General features: G+C 38.3%; 1 long non-coding RNA gene across 1 annotated transcript; it reads right to left on the bottom strand.

Moving 5' to 3' along the window:
* Window positions 1-856: 856 nt before the first annotated feature.
* On the bottom strand, window positions 857-1,653 carry LOC101859361. Its single transcript, XR_220960.2, has 2 exons — window positions 1,514-1,653; window positions 857-1,055 (listed from the first exon to the last, which is right to left on the bottom strand). It is a non-coding gene; the product is annotated as an uncharacterized LOC101859361 (long non-coding RNA).
* Window positions 1,654-6,847: the final 5,194 nt, after the last annotated feature.

The raw sequence follows: 6,847 nt of genomic DNA, 5'->3' as shown, positions 1-6,847 counted from the left end.
ACACCCACACCCACACACACACCCACACACACACCCACACACCCACACACACCAACACACACACTCACACACGCACACTCACACACTCACACACGCACACTCACACACGCACACACACACACGCACACACACACACTTGCTTATCACCCGCACACGGCTACACACCGTTACGAAATGAACACATAAATTAAATACGTAAAACAATTAAATTCGCAAAATAAATAATTGTATACATAGCCATATATACATAACATTGTACTGAACATGAATCTATAGACATAAAAATGATGTCTTTAAATATATTTAAAATTTAGACCCAGATGTTGTATGTCTCAAGGGTTGGGGAAGAGAGTTCCAAGCTGATGGAGCAAGGTGGGCAAACAATCTTTCAGCTAGTTTTTACCTCCTTTTCTAGGAACTCTTAAAAGATACAGATTGCCTTATCTTAGTGATCTAGGTGAAACCTAAATCTGGAGATCACCAAGATATGAGGGAGCTTTGTTACTGACACATTTATGACATAATTCTGCAATTGTATATATGGGTTCTAAAGAGTGAATAGAGCTAAGTCGAGATACAAGTTCTAAAGAGTCAACAACGTGGGGTTGGAATCTAATTCAAGAAACAAGTTCTAAACGATCAACAAGGGGTTGGAGCTAACTTAAGGTACAAGCTTTAATGTGTTAACAAAGAAGATTTGAAAAAGTAAGTTCTAGTGGGTCAACAATGAGCCTTCGGCGTTATGTCAAGAATATGTGACCTAAAGGGTCAACAATGAATGAGGGGTCAGAGAAAGTAAAACTGAAGAGTATATTCACTTTGGCTTTTGAAGTTGAAGCATGTTTTTTGTTGTGGGTTTTTTTCATGGTAAACAAGGTTTTGAATAAGTATATTCCGTAGCACACAAAAAAGGCGTTAACTCCAGTCCTGAACGTGGCACGCTGCTCCTGCAGCTGATTGTCCTGCAGGCATTTCCCGGTCTTGCTGGCAGTCCTCTGGTCCTCTGGTTCTCCAGTCCTACAGATAACCCTCCAGGTTTGTAGGAGGCCCTAGTACTGAAAAGATGTCAAAGAAAATTCTCTGAGACAGTTACAGTTCAATATAAAAGTATTCATTATGTAGGTAGTACAACGAAGTTTTAAGGGGGGTAACTAATAATATGACAAGTGCAGGCCCTTTAGAGAAGCCTAAATGCAAAAATATTAAAAACCAGAACCAACAGGGCAAATGTTCAAAATTGTCTTTAACAAAAGACAACGAAACTGTAGATCAGATAGCAATATTACATACCGTTTTGCTTTGAATTAAGTTAATCATAGCAATGTATAATTCTTAGGTATATTTTCAGGGACTTACAAATGACAAAGGGCAGTTTTTGAAAAACACTTAAATACCGAAATGAAACTTTCTGATCCACCAACGATTACTCTTTTACTTTAACTATAGAAATCATAAGTTACATAATGTCTTACGTCCGTGAGTAGAGCGCAAGACTCATTTCAAAGACAATTACCTTCTCAGGCTGTCCATCATTCATCACTTCGTATTTGCGGTCTTCCAGTCCAATAGGTGGTACAACAGGCTGTCCTATCCTACTGGTGGTATTAGAACATCTATCACAGGACGGTCAAAAGCCAAAGGAACAGCTGGCAGTGTTTGAGCCACTGAGTATACATTTCACAACACCACTGATACAATTCTAACCGTGCAACACCAACACGCTGCAAAGAACAATCCAGTATACAAAAGTCACTTCAACACTCAAGTTCAAAATCAGCAAGCAGCTCTTCCCAGCCAGTTCTACTCCTGCCACCCCCTCCCCCCTGAAAAGACGCAATCTACCCCTGCTGCCCCATTCACCCCCCCCCCCCCCCAAAAAAAATATTTTTTAAAATTAAAAAAAAAAAAATCCTACATTGCCCCCTCAACTCCCTCCCGCCATGGCCATGGCAATACTATCTACAAAATCCTACTCTGAACCTAGCCCATCCACCTAGCCCCCTATCCGCCTAGCTCCCTACCAACCTATCCTTACAGGGCCACAGCAGTGTAGGTAGGGTCTGTTAAAGGGGGAAGGGGATGACAAAAGTAGAATAGAGTGGGAAGAGCTGCCTAATGATTTTAAGCTTGAGTGTTGGAGGGGAATTTTGCATACTAGCTTGTTCTTTGCAGCTTGTCAGTGATGCACTGCCATTACTGTTTCAATGATGCTGTAAAATGTATCCTCAAAAATGGATCAAACAAACACGACCAGCTGTTCATTTTACCTTTTACCTTCCATGGTAGACTTACTGACAACACCAGTATCTTCTTGTGAAAAGTCCGATGAGTGACGGTAATCTAAGAAAAAAAAATTCAAAGTCAAATCAGTTTGAATTACTAAATTTAAAGTTTAAGCACATTTATGTTGGAACATCTAAATTATTTGATACGTGATCATTTAAAATCAACGCATTCTGTTAACATGAACTAAGTAGTATAAAAATGCAACACGTGATACAAAGAAAGTTTTATTCTACAAGGAAATGTTTAAACCTTACTTTGTGTCCACCTTTTAATCAATTACAAATATTACGGTACCAGTATACCTATGCTGGTGTGAAAAGAAAGACATAACAATTACAGGCTGAAAAAAGAAGTACAACCTTGAAATAACACTAAAGCAAACATCTTCAATTGTTTCCGTTTGAATTACGTTAATTACAAGCAACATTAGTAGGTCTTTTTTCAGGAGCCATTAGACAGATACAGGGGACGTTTTTTGAGAGAAACCTAAATGTAAAAATGGAACTTTCAAGTTGATGGTAGCATTGGGTATTATATTTTTAAACGTCTAAATAGGCCAAGACATCTTTCAAAGACAAATACCTTCTGAGCTGATCATCCTTCAACATTTCTTGTTTCTCGGTACAGAGGATATAGACAAACTCCTGGTCCTGAAGGCGATGAACAGGTGCTGTAGACATTCCTGGTGATGAAAACAATGTGTCAAAGATTGAGTGATTGATTGAGTAGGTGTTTTACGGCACTGTCAGCGTGTCAAAGAAAATCCTCCAACATCTCGTGTTTTATCTAGTATCACAGGATTAAATCACTCATTATACTGGTGACGATAAGAAAACCCATTAACATATATTTCGTTTTAATTAGTTTCAAAGAAAAAAATATTTCCCTACACTGGCTGGAAAGTAGTAAAAAGCAGGTTACAAATACGACAAATGCAGATTTTTGAGAAAGGCCAAAATGCAAAAATCAAGTTTAATATTTAAAGCAAAAGCCACCAGACCAAATGTTTAAAATGTTATAGTGACATTGAGTAACATGTCAAAGATTCTGAAAAAAAAAACAGTATCATAAAAGAGTTTTTATTTGAATTACACTCAATTTATATTAAGAAATTAATATTTAACTCTTAAGAAACATTTGTAGGACTAAGACCCATTAAATAGTGTCCTAATTGGAGACTAATGTCGGAGTAAGTCAATAGTGTTCCAAAACATTTTTTAAAAACAATTACCATCTGTGACTGATCGTCATATATCACTTCTAGCATTTCAACATAGTCGAAACAGACAGTCCTATAATGATGTAGGCGAACCTCATGTCCAGTCTGATTCTCCGGTCCTACAGGCAGTTCCCTGGACCTCGGGCTGTAGACGATCCTGGTGATGATGCGTCCAAAAAAAATCATCTTTTGTCAATTTTAGAGAATTTGAAACTTCCTTTATTGACTAGTACTTAATAAGACAAATTAATGCTTATGAAAAGTGTTCACTTTAAAATTGTATTTTTAGTGCGGGAGTTCTTTTTTGTACACCCCCATCAACACAATTTAGATCACATAGGGTGTAGATGTCCGACATTTCAAGTCGAAACCTGACTCATCGATAGATATTCTAATTTTATACTCATTGTGAGTTAGATAATGTCCTAACATAGAACGTAAGTCTCAGTCAATAGTGTTTCATGACACATCAAAGATAAATACCTTTGATGCTGATCATCATTCATCACTTCTCGTATCCATCGGTCCACCAGACCACAGGTGGTCTCTCCAGAATCGTATTGATGAAAGAAAAAAAGAAATTTTCTCACGCACCAATGAATATTCTTTATGTATGTATGTATAGTATAAGGTTTTACGACGCTCGCAACTGCTAAGGTCATGAATATTCTTTTAAGTCATTACATTAAAACTATGTTACATAATTTCTTAAGAAGTCAGTGAGTAGAATTGCAAGAAATTTTTCAAAGACAATTACCTTCTCAGGCTGTCCATCATTCATCAGTTCGTATTTGCAGTCTTCCAGTCACATAGGTGGTCCTACAGGCTGTCCTGTCCTACTGGTGGTATCAGAACATCTACCACAGGATGGTCAAAAGCCAAAGGAACAGCTGGCAGTGTTTGTTTGATCCACTGAGTATACATTTTACAACACCACTGATACAATTCTGACAGAGCAACACCAACACGCTGCAAAGAACAATCCAGTATACAAAAGTCACTTCAACACTCAAGTTCAAAATCAGCAAGCAGCTCTTCCCAGCCAGTTCTACTCCTGCCACCCCCTCCCCCCTGAAAAGACGCAATCTACCCCTGCTGCCCCATTCACCCCCCCCCCCCCAAAAAAAAATTATTTTTTTTTAAATCCTACATTGCCTCCTCTACTCCCTCCCGCCATGGCCATGGCAATACTATCTACAAAATCCTACTCTGAACATAGCCCATCCACCTAGCCCCCTATCCACCTAGCTCCCTATCAACCTATCCTTACAGGGCCACAGCAGTGTAGGTAGGGTCTGTTAAAGGGGGAAGGGGATGACAAAAGTAGAATAGAGTGGGAAGAGCTGCCTAATGATTTTAAGCTTGAGTGTTGGAGGGGAATTTTGCATACTAGCTTGTTCTTTGCAGCTTGTCAGTGATGCACTGCCATTACTGTTTCAATGATGCTGTAAAATGTATCCTCAAAAATGGATCAAACAAACACAACCAGCTGTTTATCTGACCTTTTACCTTCTGTGGTAGACTTACTGACAACACCAGTCCCTTCTTGAGAAAAGTCCGATGAGTGACGGTAATCTGAGAAAAAAAATCAAAGTTAAATCAGTATGAATTACTAAATTTTGAGTTTAAGCACATTTATGTGGGAACATCTAAATTATTTTATACGTGATTATTTAAAATCAGCACATTCTATTTACAAGAGCTGAGTAGTACAAAAAGCACGTGACACAGAAAGTTTTGTTCTTCAAGGAAAAGTTTAAACCTTACTTTGTGTCCACCTTTTAATCAATTACAAATATTACGGTACCAGTATACCTATGCTGGTGTGAAAAGAAAGACATAACAATTACAGGCTGAAAAAAGAAGTACAACCTTGAAATAACACTAAAGCAAACATCTTCAATTGTTTCGTTTGAATTACGTTAATTACAAGCAACATTAGTAGGTCTTTTTTCAGGAGCCATTAGACAGGTCCAGGGGACGTTTTTTGAGAGAAACCTAAATGTAAAAATGGAACTTTCAAGTTGACCTAGCATAAGGTATTTTAATGGGGGTTTTAAACGTCAAAATAGGCCAAGACATCTTTCAAAGACTAATACCTTCTAGGGCTGATCATTCTACTCTTTTTGTTTCTTGATAGAGTGGACATGGACAATCTACTGTTCTTGTAGGTGATGAACATGTGCTGTAGACAGACCTGGTGATTAAAACAATGCGTCAAAGAGTGATTGATTATTACAATGAGTTAAAGATTAATTGAATGATTGAGTAGGTGTTTTACGGCACTGTTAATGTGTCAAAGAAAATCCAACATCTCGGTTTTATTTAGTATCATAGGATAAAAACATTCTAGAAACTGGTGCCGATAATGAAAAATCTTTAACATCTATTTCGTTTTATTTAGTTTCAAAGGATAAAAGCATTCCCTATACTGGCAGAAAAGTAGTAAAGGGCAGGAGGCCATGATGCAAAAATCACGTTTATGATTTAAAGCAAGGGCCACCAGGGCTAATGTTAAAAATGTTCTAGTGGCATTGAATACTATAAGGCAAAGACTCTGAAGCAACCAATATCATAAAACAGTTATGTGAATTACATTTATAATAAGAAATTAATGTTCATCTCTTATGAATATATGAAGGACCCATTAAATAATGTATCTTACTTGGGAGTTGGTGGGTGAGGGGGGGGGTGAGTAACGAGATGCACAACCATCATTAACCATGGTTATTGAGTGCATGGGGAAAGCAAAACAAACAAAGGAATTACAGTTGACATAACAATATGTGTACGTACGTGGGGGAGGTTGAAAAAGAAAGAATAAAAGACCCCCCCCAAAAAAAAAAACAGACCTGCACAGCTTGCTCATCCTCTCATTTGGAATCTAGGCCTACGTGTCGTCTGGCAGCTTCGGTTTCATCGGGTCAGTCACAGAGAACGGGAAGGGAGTGTCCAACGTTTTAACACTGGAAGAGCAGGCGCCTGGACTGTCGCCACACTCCACACCCAGCAAAAGCTGGCTTCGAAGTGATTTATTTCTGCTCAAACTCAAAAGCAAAACTTGCAGAGACCAAACTGTGTTCAGTGTTTACCAAGCAGCTCTCTGCTGATTGGCTGGTGGGCCCCCTTAATTTACTCAGACCGAAGAGGTCCATGACTCTGACTCACGTTTTATTTTTAACCGAAGATAATAATATCCTCTTTGAGTAATGATAGTTGGTGAAGTCTCCACAAAAACGTAGCATAGCCTCGAACTCGAAGAGAACTCATTGACTGATTTCATTTAATTACAGGAAGACAACAATGTCTCAGGTATATTTCGGTTTTGTTTTTTTGTGGGGG

The sequence above is a fragment of the Aplysia californica genome, unplaced genomic scaffold (assembly GCF_000002075.1).
Source record: "Aplysia californica isolate F4 #8 unplaced genomic scaffold, AplCal3.0 scaffold00674, whole genome shotgun sequence".
Classification (NCBI taxonomy): domain Eukaryota; kingdom Metazoa; phylum Mollusca; class Gastropoda; order Aplysiida; family Aplysiidae; genus Aplysia; species Aplysia californica.
The sequence above is the reverse complement of the archived record's forward strand: the minus strand, read 5'-3'. Positions and strand labels throughout refer to the sequence as shown.